Below are 18,548 nucleotides of genomic sequence, written 5' to 3'. Positions count from 1 at the left end.
AGGATAGAATGAAGTTCTATAAATCAAATGAGTATTGGAACTCATATGGCATGATTTAATAGACCTAACATTCTGATTATAAAGTTATCCAAAGTGCTTTTGACCCGTTTCGACTCGTTAATGTAGTTTAAGCTACTTTAATGCGTCGTTTGCGTAAAACTAAGGTCAGATGGTTATCTATGTCCTATGTTAAGTCTTACATGCCCAATTATGTTTAAGTATGTTATTAAACAAGTTTAGATGTCAAAAACTTGATCACATATGCTAAATATGAATTTATGCTCAAAAGGGCATTTTGGTCATTTTCAATGGGCATATAAATGACTTAATGAATAACTAACCAACCTAAGTGATCATAAGGTATAACCTCAGTAGAATATTCCCTATGCAACTATGATCACTAAATAAGTTTGGTCGGATCCTAATGATCGATCAAACGGGTCTGGTTTGAAAGTCTAAGCAGTTGTTTAGACCGCTTGACTTACGACCCTAATCAAGCACTAAACTAATCGTGACGAGTTAAACATGTTAAAACATGTTTAACTAAGTTAGAAAACTGATTTGGTATCAAAACAAAGGGTTTTGATACCCGAAAATAGTTCCGTCGCAAAATGCGCATAAATACGCATTTTGACTGAAACTTTGACTCGTCACTACGCCTAGTCAACGTGGTAATCAGTAGGTATAATCGCTAGGGATTATAACTATTGTGATTACAATCATGTTGCAAAGTTCAATTGAACTTTGATTTGACCAATTGATGGTCAAAATCGAAAGACAAACTGTTAGTCAAACTGTTTGACTTTCAGCTTTAAATAGCTGAAAATAAAGACTAAACCATGAAAGAACACTTACAAGGCTCTATGGTTGAAAGATTGGACTAGAAGAACTCAGGTAGGTGGCTCCCAAAGATGGAAATCCTCCACTTAGAGTTCAAAGATGAAGAAAAGATTGAATGTGCAAGAATGAGGTGAAAGATCAAGGCTATTTATACTTGTGGATGATTTGTAGGATCATGACAAGTGGTTATGTATTGCCCAAACAATAGATCTTGACCATACAACATACAAGTGTTATGGACAGCTAGTATTACTTGGAGAGGTGTTAACTTGATGCCCAAAACAAGGAAAATTTCATAAAAGGCCCTCAAGAATCAAACTGCAGCTGAAAAACAACCTGCTGTCAAAAGCAGGCTGTCGCGTGGCGCGACAGATGGGCCATCAGGCCGTCGCGTGGCGCGAGGGTGGGGTGCAGAACTTTCAGATTTGTCACTTTCAGTCCCTGCACACAATAACTTGCGTATTTGACGTATTTAACCTCTGTTAAGCCATTTTCAAGGCTCTACAAGGACGTCAAAGTATAGGGGACTTGAAATATGCTTGGAAATATCACGGATGTCGGCTCGTTTGGTCGTACGGTCACGTCATTCGGTTAATTACGACGAAACTCGAACGGACTCGAAAAAGATCCAAATTAAGCGACGAATGGTATTTTTGCATTCCTATCAATAAAATATTTTAGTGACTACAAAAATTTTTGGATGTCCGGATGTGGTCAGAACGTAAGATATGCGCGTAAATGCAAACTTACGCCGTTTTTGACGCTTTTAGTCCCTATGATCAAATAAGCGCATTTTCGCATACCGAACCACTCAAAGCTTATTTGTAAGCTATGTTAAGGTTATTTGTGGTATGTTTAGCTTATGATCATGTTCTAGAATGTACGTTGCCATTCAAAATGACAGACTTTTGCAGTTTGACGCAAATAGTCCCTGTGATCGAATAAACTTGTTTTTGCCATACCAAACCCTTCAAAATTTATTTCTAAGTTATGTAAAGGTTATTTAAGGTATGTTAAGCTTATGTTGCTGTTGTGGAATGTTTGTCGCGTTAAAGTGATTATGTTTACGCATCTGTTTGCGTCTAACTTTCCAGAAAGAGATATAAAGTTTAAAATCGAACAAAACCCAAAATGTGCAAAATGTCAAACATAAATAAACATATATTGGGATCAAATCACACTGTTTGATATTGAATTGTCCAGAGTTTGTTCAACGATTACACAAGCACAGATGTCACACAGTGGATGAGAAGAAAACTGTGAAAGACGTTCCTGTTGTTTGTGATTTTCCTAACGTTTTTCCCGACGATATACCTGCTTTACCCCCTACTCGTGATATCGATTTTCGTATTGATCTAATCCCAGGTGTAACTCCTGTTCCGAAAGCTCCCTATCACCTTGCGCCATCCGAAATGCGGGAGTTATCTAGCCAACTCGAGGAATTGCTTGATAAAGGCTTTGTACGCCCTAGCACATCACCATGGGGTGCACCTGTCCATTTCGTGAAAAAGAAGGATGGATCGTTCTGAATGTGCATCGAATACAGAGAACTTAACAAGCTTACCATTAAGAACCGCTACCCGCTACCTCGAATCGACGACTTATTTGATCAACTTCAAGGTGCTACGTGCTTCTCCAAGATCGATTTGTGTTCTGGTTATCATCAGTTGCGTATACAAGAACAAGACATCCCGAAAATCGCTTTCTGTACTCGCTATGGCCACTACGAATTCGTGGTCATGTCCTTTGGTCTCACAAACGCACCCGCGGTTTTCATGGATTTGATGAACCCTGTGTGCAAACCCTTTTTGGATCGTTTTGTTATTGTTTTTATCAATGATATTCTTATCTAATCGAACTCGAGAGCCGAACACGTGCAACATCTTCGTTTAGTTCTCGAGCTTCTCCAAGGGAATCGCCTCTACGCCAAATTCTCCAAGTGTGAATTCTGGCTCGAGAAGGTTCATTTCCTCGGTCACATCGTTAACAGTCAAGGAGTTCACGTCGACCCCGCGAAGATTGAAGCAATTAAGAGTTGGATTACGCCGAAAACTCCTTCCGAAATTCGTTCATTTCTCGGATTGGCGGGCTATTACCATCGATTCATTGCCAACTTTTCTAAAATCGACGTACCTCTCACCGCTTTGACTCATTAGGACAAACCTTCTTTTGGGGGTACCAAACGGGGAGGAAGCCTTTCAAACCCTCAAGTGTATGCTTTGTAACGCTCCTGTCCTCACACTTCCCAACGGAAATGACGATTTCATTGTTTATTGCGATGCCTCTAACCTAGGTCTTGGTTGCGTTCTTAGGCAACAGGACAAGGTAATCGCGTATGCGTCTCGACAATTCAAGGTCCACGAGAAGAACTACACAGCCCACGATCTCGAACTCGGTGCAGTTGTTTTTGCGTTAAAGATATGGCGACACTACCTTTACGGTACCAAGTGTACGGTCTTCACCGACCATAAAAGCCTACAACATATATTGAACCAGAAAGAACTGAACATGCACCAACGCAGTTGGGTTGAACTTCTCAATGACTATGATTGCGAGATACGCTACCACCCAGGCAAGGCTAACGTTTTAGCCGATGCTCTCAGTCGACGAAGCTATGTGTATAGTACTAGTAATGTTTAAGCCCAGAATAATCTCGAAGCTCTAATTCGCGAAGCGCAGCACGCATGCTTCATTGAGAATATCTTGAAAGAGGAAATAAAGTGTGGTGCCGAAACTCATCTAGTGACTAAATCAAACGATATTTATCACTATCTTGACCACATTTGGATTCCTAGTCGCAATAACCTTCGGGAGATAATGCTGATTGAAGCTCACAAATCTCGATATTCCATTCACCCCGGTGCCGACAAGATGTACCAGGACCTTTGTTCTAGGTATTGGTGGTCGGGCATGAAAAAGGACATCGCTCTATACGTTTTGAAGTGCCTAACTTGCTCGAAAGTTAAGGCCGAACATCAACGACCCTCTGGTTTACTTGAACAACCCGAAATCCCGATGTGGAAATGGGAGAGTATAGCTATGGATTTTATTACGAAACTCCCTCGCACGCCTTCTCGTCATGATAGTATTTGGGTTATAGTTGATCATCTTATGAAATCCGCTCATTTCATTCTGATACGAGAAGACATTAAGGTAGAACGATTAGCACGAATCTATACCGACGAAGTCATTTGTCGACACGGGACGCCTCGTGACATCATCTCTGTCACACCCCGACCACGTAAAACAACAAAACGTGGCGGAAACGTCGGGGAGTGTTGTAACAGAATCATTGTTTCACAACCATGGAATAAATAGTTTCGTTTTATTGAATTATTGAACTAAATGTTTTGATACAAATTAGATAAATACAACTATTATCTTCCAAGTTTTAAAGTCGCTAAGGCCTTGTCCATTCCTATGTGAGAATACACCAATATCATCAATCAAGCATCATCAACTATTGTACCTGAAACACATGTGAAAATAGGTACGTCAGCATAAAAATGCCGGCGAGTACATAGGTTTTGTATGAGTTTCAGTTTCATGGCTCGTTTTACATATTGCAATACTTATTTAAAAACCTTGTTTTGAAAAGTATAGTATTGCGACACAAATAACCAACTCAAATCAAATTGGTTATATTTTATAAAAAAAATCTCGTAGCCATGATTCTTAACCCCAAAACATTTGTTTAATTAAATCCAGATTTGTAAATCGTTTATGGAATAAAACTCGAATAGTATAATATATTGTTGGAAAACCTTGTATTACAACTTTGTTTTGTTTACCATTGCCCAAGTGATCTAGATAACGCAACGATATATAATGTATTAAAAGCACTTATATATAGGAAGTACCAGCGGCGTATCCACCATGCTTTTAACACATTATACCCGCCCCGTTACCTAATCACTTCCCTAACCCAACGGTTCAAACAGATTCAAACAGTTCGTGTCAATCAACGGTTACAAACGGTTCACATAGTCAAATAGTCACAAACGGTTCACATAGTCAAATGGTTACAAACGGTTCACATAATCCAACGGATCATCTAGTCAACGGTTACAAACGGTTCACATAATCAACGGTTACTAATGGTTCACATAGTCAAATGGTTACCAACGGTTCATATGATCAAATGGTTACAACGGTTCAAATGATCATATGGTTACAACGGTTCAAAATGTAAAACAATGTGTCCATATGCTGGATGAGCATATGCGACAAAATGTAGTATATGGAAATCAATGTGCTAGCATGTTACGTGAACATACATAGCAAAACATAATAAAATCGTGTACTAATAATGTACTATTGAACATAGTAAGTATATGATATAAAAACATGGGAAACATGAAAGTATCAAGTAGGCACATGTGTTCCACCCCAAAACAGTTTGAAAACAGTAAAAGAGGGGACTATGTACTCACCTGAGGGTGCTTAGAAGTCTTGAACAACAACCAAGCAAAGCTAGAGTGATTAGGGAATCAAACGGTACCCTATATAGGTAACTATGTAAATAACCGGACCTAAATCGGGAGATAGGATAGAATGAGGTTCTATAAATCAAATGAGTAATTGAACTCATATGGTATGATTTAATAGACCCTACATTCTGATTGAAAGGCCTACCTAAGTGCTTTTGACCCGTTTCGACACGTTATGGTAACATAAGCTACTATAAGGCGTCGTTAGCGTAAAACTATGTTCGGATGGTTAACTATGTGCTATGCCAAGTCTTACATGCCCAATTATCCCTAAACATGTTACTAAATCAGATTACTTGTCAAAAATATGTTCACAAAGGCAAAAATATGGATTTTAGCTTCAAAAGGGCATTTTGGTCATTTCCTATGGGCATACAAGCTAACAAGCAAATGACTAACCAATCCTATGTGATCATAAGGTATAACCTCAGTGGTTATTCCCTATGCAACTATGATCACTAACTAAGCTTGGTCGGATCCTAAAGATCGACCAAACGGGTCGGGTTCGAAAGGCTAAGCGGTTGTTTAGTCCGCTTATCTTACGACCCTAAACAAGCACAAACTAATAGTGTCGAGTTAGACATGCTAAAACATGTCTAACCTACTGACTTGGTATCAAAACAAAGTGTTTTGATACCCTAATGTAGTTCCGAGGCAAAATGCGTGCTAAAACGCATTTTGACCGAAACTTTGACTCGACACTACAACTAGATAACGTGGTAATCAGCGGTTATAATCGCGAAGGATTATAACTATCGTGATTACAATCACGTGTCAAAGTTCAATTGAACTTTGACTTGACCAATTGATGGTCAAAACCGAAAGTCAAACTGTCGGCCAAACTATTTGACTTTCTGCACTATATAAGGAAAAAGCAAGAAAAAGAATGAAAGAAGGCTCACAATAGTCCTTGCTATCTTTTCTACAAAGAAGACAAGTCCTAAATGCTTGAGAGAGAGCTCCAAAGCAGATGTGAAGAGAGGAAATGAGGAATGAGCAAATGAAACAATGAAAGTGTTGGCTATTTATACTTGAGGGAAGTTCATAGGATCACAACAAGTGTTTTGTTTAGCCATTAAGGAATAAATCTCATCCATACAAGTGTTAGGAGCAGGTGCAAAGCCTTGGAGAACACTTAAACTTGCTCAACACACCAAGAATTTACCAAAACAGCCCCTGAATTTGCAAACAGATGCTGAAAACACACTTTCTGCCCAGATGAGGCGCTCGCGTAGCGCTAGGGCATAGGCCTTAGGGCTCGCGCTACGCTAGCATGTATCAGGTTCAGCAAAGTTTCAAAATTGACAGAAATGGTCCCTGCACGTGTTTAAAGCCTTTTTCGATGCGTTTAAACCCCGTTAACCTCATTTCAAGGCTCTAAAATGAAGTTAAAGCATAGGGGACTCAAAACATGCTCAAAAATATCTCGGATGTCGGTTCGTTTGGTCATACGGTCACGTTGTTCGGTTATTTACGACGAAACTCGAACGGACGCGAAAACGATCCAAATTAAGCGACGAATGGAATTTTTGCATGGCGATCACTAAAATAAAAATATTTTAGTGTGTACAAAAATTTTGGATGTCCAGATGTGTCCAGAACGTAAGATATGCGCGAAAATGCAAACTTACGCCGTTTTTGACACCTTTAGTCCCTGTAAGATCATGTAAGCATGTTTTCACACACCGAACCTATCAAAGCTTATTTCTAAGCCATATTTAGGTTATATATGGTATGTTTAACTTATGATCAAGTTCCGGACTATACGTTGCCTTACGAAACGGCAGACTTTTGCAAGTTGACGCAAATAGTCCCTGTAAGCGAATAAATTTGATTTCGGCATACCAAACCATCCAAAACTTATTTCTAAGTTATGTAAAGGTTATTTAAGGTATGTTAAGCCTATGTCACTATTCCGGAGTGTTTGTTGCATTAAACTGGTTATATTTACGCATCAGATTGTGTATAACCTTCCAGAAAGCGACTTAAAGCCCGAAATCGAATAAGAATTGATATGTGCAAATGATACACATATTTTCACAAATTCCCAAGTATGAAATACAAAATTTCATTGGTTTGGCATTTGTTTGACGGTCACAGTGACACAGGTGTCACAGTCTCCCCTACTTTAGGAAATTTCGTCCCGAAATTTATTCGTAGGAGTCTGTCTGTGACTTTGTGTCAAATAACCCCTAGAGATATGCAAAGCATAATCCTATCATTTCCTTAACGGACATTCTTCAGAAACGAAAATGAACAGACGGAGTCATTTTCAACAGATGTTTCCTCAGAAACGGAAATGAAAAGGATAATCAGACGGATATTCATTTCCTTCAACGGATATTCTTCAGAAGCGAAAATGAATGGATGATCCATTTTCAACAGATGCTTCCTCAGATTCAGAAATGAAAAGGATATTCAAACGGATATTCATTTCCTTCAACGGATATTCTTCAGAAGCGAAAATGAATGGATGATCCATTTTCCTCAACGGATTCTTCATCAGAACGGAAATGAAGGATTAAACAAACGGATATTCATTTCCATCAACGGATATTCTTCAGAAGCGAAAATGAATGGTTGATCCATTTTCTTCAACGGATTCTTCATCAGAACGGAAATGAAGGATTAAACAAACGGATATTCATTTCCATCAACGGATATTCTTCAGAAGCGAAAATGAATGGTTGATCCATTTTCTTCAACGGATTCTTCATCAGAACGGAAATGAAGGATAAAACAAACGGATATTCATTTCCACCAACGGATATTCTTCAGAAGCGAAAATGAATGGTTGATCCATTTTCTTCAACGGATTCTTCATCAGAACGGAAATGAAGGATTAAACAAACGGATATTCATTTCCATCAACGGATATTCTTCAGAAGCGAAAATGAATGGTTGATCCATTTTCTTCAACGGATTCTTCATCAGAACGGAAATGAAGGATTAAACAAACGGATATTCATTTCCATCAACGGATATTCTTTCAGAAGTGAAAAATGAGTAGCTAGTTCATTTTTCTTCAACGGGTGCTTCATCAGAATTGGAAATGAACAAGGTTCACTCAAGGCACATGACAAAAATCGCTGTGGTTTCTGTGCACTAAATTCCATAATTATGTAGGCCTCCATAATTACGTAATTCCTTGCACAGTCTGCACAGTTCATTTCATAATGTGTAGGGGAAGAAAAATCAAACTTGTGATGAGTGTGGCTAGACTACCATAGGGTCCTTTTAATTAGATCAACAAAAGATCTCTTTAATTAGACCACTCAAGGAGTCTTTTCAGCTATATCATCACATGATATTCCTAACCAGAATTTTGGATCAATCTGTTTAACTAGACCACTCAAGGGGTCTAATTATGGAATAGTACTTCATAACCCAAGGGACTCAACTCCAACGTAGAAGTCCATTAAGGATTTAAGATAGTACCTTTGGATATCCTACTATGAATCCCTTATACGAAGATATGGAAGATTCTACGAGGATTTGGATAACAAAATTGGATCACAAAAACACAAAAGGGAGAACATAAGCATAATCACATAATTGTTTAATTTGGCCTTTAAATTGTTATCTTTGAACGCGGATACTTAAAGCATACCAGGAATCCAATCCGTGGATTTCATTTGGCACTTTAATCATTTTCAAGAATCTATCTATGAAGATAGGAAAATCTTAATAGGAATTCGGCTTTGTCCTTATTGAATTGTAATGTACGTATTGAATCATACAAAGAATTCAATTAAGGGCTCCGATGAACGATACCCATCCACAAGGATCTAATTATGAGGATAGAAAGATCCTACATGGATTTTGGAATTTGTGTAACGAGAGGTGTTCCGACACCTTGCACTAGGCGTGCTTACGTCGATACACAAGGTAGAAAGTTCATGAGGTTGAGGCACTAGATACGCCAAGGCGACATATGAAGCAGAATTTGAAGGTTGAGTAGCAGCAGGATTGGTAACAACTTTGCTTTGGATCGCAAAGCGGCAGATGTTAACCAAATGTCCCCATCGTCCACTGTGGGTACACTTGAAACAAGGTATTTGATTTGGGTGATGACGGTGGCATTGATTGTACCAAGGAGCAGTTCCCTTACACGGTTTCATTCCTGAGGCGAGTCATGGTGATAGCTAAATCAACGGTCCTCTGGAGTATGACGCCTATTTGCTGGGTAACTGCAGCACCTAGTTCGGACATTTGGGTGTTGTTGCGATGAAGAGGCATCTTGAAGAATATGGAAGGCATAGGAGGGAACAAGCGAAAGATAGTCAAAAGAGAATGACAACGCGTGAAGATTGTGACCATTTGTTTGTTACCAAAGGCAAACAAATGAGACAGTGACTAATCAAAGTAAGCGGGTCAATATAATGTATCGCGAAGACATGCTCGCCTATAAGTGGACACTCACCCCAAGAGTTCCCAGGTAAGAGTGACTGGTCCGATACTGCGGATTTGTACGAACACTCTAGCCTTAGACAGAAGACCCAGGGTACAGGCATCCACTCTTCCAGTTTGCACGTGTTCACATTATTTAGACCCAAACTTTGACGAGTTTGAAAACTCAAGAGGCACTAAGCCAAATATGAGTCAAACTGGAAGGGTTCAAAACCTTATAATAAATCATCCTAGAACAGATGATTAGTTTTCAAGGCAGATCAAATTTATGTTCTTATTGTGGTTGTCACTTAAGGATAAGTGACGGTATTGTTTTATGACTAAACGCAAGTAAACTCGCGTTAGGGTCCTAGGAAGGTTATAGTCTAGGTCAAAGCATTACTAATAACCTAATTCCCTATAACCATTGGCTCTGATACCAACTTTTCTGTCACACCCCGACCACGTAAAACAACAAAACGTGGCGGAAACGTCGGGGAGTGTTGTAACAGAATCATTGTTTCACAACCATGGAATAAATAGTTTCGTTTTATTGAATTATTGAACTAAATGTTTTGATACAAATTAGATAAATACAACTATTATCTTCCAAGTTTTAAAGTCGCTAAGGCCTTGTCCATTCCTATGTGAGAATACACCAATATCATCAATCAAGCATCATCAACTATTGTACCTGAAACACATGTGAAAATAGGTACGTCAGCATAAAAATGCCGGCGAGTACATAGGTTTTGTATGAGTTTCAGTTTCATGGCTCGTTTTACATATTGCAATACTTATTTAAAAACCTTGTTTTGAAAAGTATAGTATTGCGACACAAATAACCAACTCAAATCAAATTGGTTATATTTTATAAAAAAAATCTCGTAGCCATGATTCTTAACCCCAAAACATTTGTTTAATTAAATCCAGATTTGTAAATCGTTTATGGAATAAAACTCGAATAGTATAATATATTGTTGGAAAACCTAGTATTACAACTTTGTTTTGTTTACCATTGCCCAAGTGATCTAGATAACGCAACGATATATAATGTATTAAAAGCACTTATATATAGGAAGTACCAGCGGCGTATCCACCATGCTTTTAACACATTATACCCGCCCCGTTACCTAATCACTTCCCTAACCCAACGGTTCAAACAGATTCAAACAGTTCGTGTCAATCAACGGTTACAAACGGTTCACATAGTCAAATAGTCACAAACGGTTCACATAGTCAAATGGTTACAAACGGTTCACATAATCCAACGGATCATCTAGTCAATGGTTACAAACGGTTCACATAATCAACGGTTACTAATGGTTCACATAGTCAAATGGTTACCAACGGTTCATATGATCAAATGGTTACAACGGTTCAAATGATCATATGGTTACAACGGTTCAAAATGTAAAACAATGTGTCCATATGCTGGATGAGCATATGCGACAAAATGTAGTATATGGAAATCAATGTGCTAGCATGTTACGTGAACATACATAGCAAAACATAATAAAATCGTGTACTAATAATGTACTATTGAACATAGTAAGTATATGATATAAAAACATGGGAAACATGAAAGTATCAAGTAGGCACATGTGTTCCACCCCAAAACAGTTTGAAAACAGTAAAAGAGGGGACTATGTACTCACCTGAGGGTGCTTAGAAGTCTTGAACAACAACCAAGCAAAGCTAGAGTGATTAGGGAATCAAACGGTACCCTATATAGGTAACTATGTAAATAACCGGACCTAAATCGGGAGATAGGATAGAATGAGGTTCTATAAATCAAATGAGTAATTGAACTCATATGGTATGATTTAATAGACCCTACATTCTGATTGAAAGGCCTACCTAAGTGCTTTTGACCCGTTTCGACACGTTATGGTAACATAAGCTACTATAAGGCGTCGTTAGCGTAAAACTATGTTCGGATGGTTAACTATGTGCTATGCCAAGTCTTACATGCCCAATTATCCCTAAACATGTTACTAAATCAGATTACTTGTGAAAAATATGTTCACATAGGCAAAAATACGGATTTTAGCTTCAAAAGGGCATTTTGGTCATTTCCTATGGGCATACAAGCTAACAAGCAAATGACTAACCAATCCTATGTGATCATAAGGTATAACCTCAGTGGTTATTCCCTATGCAACTATGATCACTAACTAAGCTTGGTCGGATCCTAAAGATCGACCAAACGGGTCGGGTTCGAAAGGCTAAGCGGTTGTTTAGTCCGCTTATCTTACGACCCTAAACAAGCACAAACTAATAGTGTCGAGTTAGACATGTTAAAACATGTCTAACCTACTGACTTGGTATCAAAACAAAGTGTTTTGATACCCTAAAGTAGTTCCGAGGCAAAATGCGTGCTAAAACGCATTTTGACCGAAACTTTGACTTGACACTACAACTAGATAACGTGGTAATCAGCGGTTATAATCGCGAAGGATTATAACTATCGTGATTACAATCACGTGTCAAAGTTCAATTGAACTTTGACTTGACCAATTGATGGTCAAAACCGAAAGTCAAACTGTTGGCCAAACTGTTTGACTTTCTGCACTATATAAGGAAAAAGCAAGAAAAAGAATGAAAGAAGGCTCACAATAGTCCTTGCTATCTTTTCTACAAAGAAGACAAGTCCCAAATGCTTGAGAGAGAGCTCCAAAGCAGATGTGAAGAGAGGAAATGAGGAATGAGCAAATGAAACAATGAAAGTGTTGGCTATTTATACTTGAGGGAAGTTCATAGGATCACAACAAGTGTTTTGTTTAGCCATTAAGGAATAAATCTCATCCATACAAGTGTTAGGAGCAGGTGCAAAGCCTTGGAGAACACTTAAACTTGCTCAACACACCAAGAATTTACCAAAACAGCCCCTGAATTTGCAAACAGATGCTGAAAACACACTTTCTGCCCAGATGAGGCGCTCGCGTAGCGCTAGGGCATAGGCCTTAGGGCTCGCGCTACGCTAGCATGTATCAGGTTCAGCAAAGTTTCAAAATTGACAGAAATGGTCCCTGCACGTGTTTAAAGCCTTTTTCGATGCGTTTAAACCCCGTTAACCTCATTTCAAGGCTCTAAAATGAAGTTGAAGCATAGGGGACTCAAAACATGCTCAAAAATATCTCGGATGTCGGTTCGTTTGGTCGTACGGTCACGTTGTTCGGTTATTTACGACGAAACTCGAACGGACGCGAAAACGATCCAAATTAAGCGACGAATGGAATTTTTGCATGGCGATCACTAAAATAAAAATATTTTAGTGTGTACAAAAATTTTGGATGTCCAGATGTGTCCAGAACGTAAGATATGCGCGAAAATGCAAACTTACGCCGTTTTTGACACCTTTAGTCCCTGTAAGATCATGTAAGCATGTTTTCACACACCGAACCTATCAAAGCTTATTTCTAAGCCATATTTAGGTTATATATGGTATGTTTAACTTATGATCAAGTTCCGGACTATACGTTGCCTTACGAAACGGCAGACTTTTGCAAGTTGACGCAAATAGTCCCTGTAAGCGAATAAATTTGATTTCGGCATACCAAACCATCCAAAACTTATTTCTAAGTTATGTAAAGGTTATTTAAGGTATGTTAAGCCTATGTCACTATTCCGGAGTGTTTGTTGCATTAAACTGGTTATATTTACGCATCAGATTGTGTATAACCTTCCAGAAAGCGACTTAAAGCCCGAAATCGAATAAGAATTGATATGTGCAAATGATACACATATTTTCACAAATTCCCAAGTATGAAATACAAAATTTCATTGGTTTGGCATTTGTTTGACGGTCACAGTGACACAGGTGTCACAATCTCTGACCACGATGGTCGTTTTACCTCACGTCTCTGGGAGACATTCCAATCTGCTCTCGGTACGACTCTCAATCTCAGTACCGCACTCCACCCCTAGACCAACGGTCTGACTTAGCGCACGATCCGCACCCTCGAAGGCATGCTTCGTTCGTGCATTATAGATTTTGGTGGTAACTGGGATTCGCATTTTCATTTGCATTTGCATTTACCTTTAGTAGAATTCTTGTACAATAACAGTTATCACGCTAGTATTCAAATGCTACCCTTTGAGGCACTATATGGTAGGAAATGTCGATCGCCTATTGTATGGCACGAGATCGGAGAAGCACAAATCACCGGTCCCGAGTTAATACAAGAAACGACAGACAAGATTCTCCAAATATGAGACAATCTCTTGAAAGCTCAGAGTCGTCAAAAGAGCTATGCCAATAAACGCTGCAAGCCCCTAGAGTTCGAAGTTGGTGATCACGTACTACTAAAGGTTTCACCTTGGACGGGGGTGATCCGATTCCGCAAGAAAGGGAAACTAGTGCCACGATATGTGGGTCCCTTTAAGATTCTGGAAAGAATTGGTAAAGTGGCCTACCGACTCGAATTACCGGTTGAACTCAGCAACGTACACCCGACATTCCATGTCTCAAACCTCAAGAAGTGTCTAGCTGAAGAAAATCTTCATGTACCTCTTGAAGACTTGCAAGTAAACGAGACACTGCACTTTGTGGAAAATCCAGTAGAAATCGTGGATAGAGAGACCAAGAAGCTTCGACGCTCTCGCATTCCCATAGTCAAGGTTAAATGGGTAGGAAAACGCGGTGCCGGGTTCACTTGGGAACTCGAAAGTGATATGAAAGCTAAATATCCGCAACTCTTTGTTACGTCTACTACTTAATTTCGGGATGAAATTTCCTAAAGTAGGGGCGACTGTAACAACCCGACTTTTCGGATTGTTATCCGTTTGCTACTTACTTCGATTTGTAACCGTTTTGTATTCCGAGATTCGATATAATAAAGGTTTATGTTATACTAAATACATTTTCATCACACAACGCCACTGCATGCTTAAACGCTTTGTATTCGCAAACATTCAATGCTAACGCAACATGAATTATAGAGAATTATGCTACTTTACTTGCCGAATGTGTTTGTTTGTTCAGTAACCGCTCTCGCCTTCGCACTCGCTTATCGCGCTAAATCGCAAACACTGTTAATAGTAGTAATGTTATGTTGTGTGTTCTTATGTGCTTTACTTATGTGTGCTTTATAGGTGTTGATTACATCGCTCAAAATGCTCAAACAATACTTACACAACTCGATTTATCACGCTAAAACACAACACGGCGCAATACTTGCTATCTCGCTAAAATACTTAAAGCACCAATACCAACTAACGCAGCAAAACGCACTAAACGAGCATCCTACACACGAAACGAGGAAGTTATAACACAAAACCGGCCCTTCGAACGAAGCCAGCCAGCCTCGTACGAAGGCAGCCAGTTCGAACGAATACCCCTGTGCGAACCCCCATCCTCTATAAATACCCAAGCCCTTCTCCATTTCATTCACTTGCTTCCTTTTGCACCAAAACGCTGCCGAATTGCTGTCAAATTGTTTTCAAGTAAGATTTATCATTTTTACATGATTACACAATGTTTTCCACTACAATTTTCCACAAGAATCACTTCGATTTCATCAAAACTCTTTTGTTTTCACCGAAACTTCATCTTTATCAACTAAACTTCTTCTTTTTTAGAAAAACCTTCATCTTCTTCATGAAAACCTTCATCTTTTTCATCAAATCTTCTTGTTTGATTACGGGTCTACACTTAACCGAGTGTATTGGCCAAGCTTCAGGTTCCCAAGTGTCACACCCCAACCACGTAAAACAACAAATCGTGGCAGAAATGTCGGGGAGTGTTGTAACAGAATCATTGTTTCATAACACATGGAAATTTGAAATTTTGCTTTATTGATTAAAAGAGTTACAATGTCTTAACAACAAAGAAATATAACATAATTAACTAGTCTTGCATCTTTCAATGTCACTAAGGCCCAAGTCCGCCTAAGTGTATCTTGATCAATCTTATTGTCACACCCCGATATTTCCACGTATTACCGGTGGGCCCGTTGGGGAGTACCGTGACGTAGTTGATATCATCATAGTCAAACAACACAATTTAATGCACAACGGAAGCAAAAGATAAATATATTACAAACCGATATAAAGTAATATCAAAGTATTACAAATAGAATGTAAAGGATCCACAGGCGGATCAAGTAAAAGATAATTGTTCAACAGATTTTAACATCTAAGCTTGCGAGACTCTTTATTGATGCTAGGAGTAGCCAGCCTATTCTGATTAGTACCTGCACTTAGCCTTTTTGGGAAAATACGTCAGTTTTACACTGGTAAATACAATTTAACTGACTCATTTTGAAAATGTTTAAGAAAATTGATTTGAATGCACAAGGCACAAAAGATTTTATAACTTGGGATAATTATTTATATATAAACTTGTAAAAGAATTACATGTTTCTTATGCGTTCAGTAGCCTGGGCTGAACACCGGGTTAAAGATTAATTAACACACCACATGATATAGTCCCGTGGCGAGTTATTCTCGAAACCGGTGGTTATACCTTATTATTTATAATTGCACTGTCAGGTGTACGCCTACACCCCGTGCTAAGGTTGTGGCCATTTCTGTGAATGATGCCAAGGATATCCGGGACATGGTCATTAAACCCCCAAAGGCTTTAAGCAAACAAAACAATTTGAACGGGTCATCTCAATGAGTTTAACCTTCATACGATTAACAATTCAATGCCCGACCAAGCGGTATTTTATATACCGTACCCCAAGCCCGTATAAGGGAAAATAAGTTAAAAGTATTTACCTGAGCTAAATATAAATTCAATCCCAGCCGTATCAAATCAGCAAGTACAGATAGCTTTTACTGGGCTCCTAAATCTGGAACGAAGGTTTTTAATAACCTATTAGATTTCTAACGGGTCTTTAATTAAGCCTATGCTTAGACCGGTTAGTTTTAAAGGAAGATACGATTCAAAACGCATGATTATGCGAAGACCGGATTAGAATGTGGTTTAGACCCGACAAGCTTGCATACTTGTTTAGTATGGGTAAACTAAACACATTCTGGATTTTGAGATAAAAATGATATGGTTTGACCCGTTTCGGCTAATTTATGCAAACTAGTTACATAAGCCGATCCGAACGCGAAAGTGCGTAATGGTAACCCAAAGAATTATGAACAGGTTTCCTAAGTTTATATGCCTTAAATATGTTGTGATATCAGTAGGATACCTTCCATTACACCAAAACGAAGTTGAAACCAATTTATGCCTCGTAGGGGTATTTTGGTAATTTTAAAGGTTATAAGAGAGGTTAAGTATTATTCTGAGTTCCAGGTCTGATATAATCAGTAAAAATACTTAATTTAATAAGTTATAACAGTAGGGTATTGTTAGACTCTGTATGCCCAAGACACATATTAAATTGATGTTGCTAGTACATTATGATCCAAGTCGAGTCATACCCAATAAAAAGCTAGACAAACACATAGAATATTTATTTGTTATATGATCAAACAAATAAATATTAACACTTATAATATTTAGAAATTGGTTTTCTAAATAATTGCACTTGACAAACTAATAAATTATATGGATAATTTATTTTGAGAGAATATTTTGTTTTGTTATTAATTGGGTTAAATAACATAATAAAAGTTGTATAAGTCTTATAACATATGTTGTTATATTTTACAAAAGTTATAAAATATACATAAGACTTATAAATTTTATAAAAGAAATTATTATTTTTTTTATAAAGTAAAGAGTGGGCCGCCCCCCTCTTACCAAGAAAAGATGGTCCAATGAGATTTCATGCATTTGCATGTGTGTTGATTGGGTGCTCTTCCCTAAATGTTTTGGCCAATCACATTGCATGCAAATTGCATGGATAGATGAAACTTGATTGGGTGAGAATATAGTCCAATAAGCATACATGCGTTTGCATGGGGCTTGATTGGGCATGTTGGGTGGCCAAGATTCTCTCAATGGTTATAACTTATTTTGTATGACAAAATAAGATGAAAATGAACTTGAGAATACTTGTAGAGATGCTCTCAAAATCGGCCAACATTGTGCAAGTTTTAGAAGATGAAATTCAAGTGTAAGACTTGAATTTACTCTCTAAAATTCGGGTCATGTATGGTTGATCTAGTAGGATTTTTCAAGTTCATAAATCATGTGCAAGAACTCCACAACCTCCTCTCATATTTTCGGCCAAGCATGGTTGTTCATGAGGAATTTTAGTGAGTTCATAAGTGTAGAAAGCCTAGCTAAACATAAGGTGTTTGTTAGAAGGCTTGGGGTATACAAGCTTGAGGTCTTCTACACTTGAAGGCAACCATTCACGAAGCATCATCTTCTTCATGTCTTTTACTCCTTGGAAGGTAGTATTCTAAACACTCTATGGTTGTGTTTTAATTATTGATAGCATGCATATTCGTATATGGATCCGGGATTGGGTTTTACATATAAAATGGGTTTTATATCTTGTAAGTAACATGTTTTAAATAATATTTTCCACTGCTTTTTATTTTATACGGATAAAATGGCTTTGATAAACATGTGAAAAACCCAACAATGGTATCTAGAGGTGCTTTTATGAGTGCATGCTTCATAGGATATGAAATTTTCGGGTTTCGGGTTTGGTTAAACCCTATGGCCGAAATTTTTCATCTTGGTTCTCCTTTTGTTTTTCAAGATATTAATCTTACATGCATAAAAGAATCATGAAAAATTATGTCATTTGGATGATTTGTTTGTTTGGACAAAAACCCACTTTTTCGGTTTTTTCATTCTTGACCAAAAAGTAGGTTGTAAAAAGGAAACCAATTTTGCTTCTTGAATTTTATATATATGTGGATATATATTTTGGTGTTCATAACCTAGCCATGACCTTGTGTGAATAT

This window comes from Helianthus annuus, chromosome 5, assembly GCF_002127325.2.
Source record: "Helianthus annuus cultivar XRQ/B chromosome 5, HanXRQr2.0-SUNRISE, whole genome shotgun sequence".
NCBI lineage: Eukaryota > Viridiplantae > Streptophyta > Magnoliopsida > Asterales > Asteraceae > Helianthus > Helianthus annuus.
The sequence above is the reverse complement of the archived record's forward strand: the minus strand, read 5'-3'. Positions refer to the sequence as shown.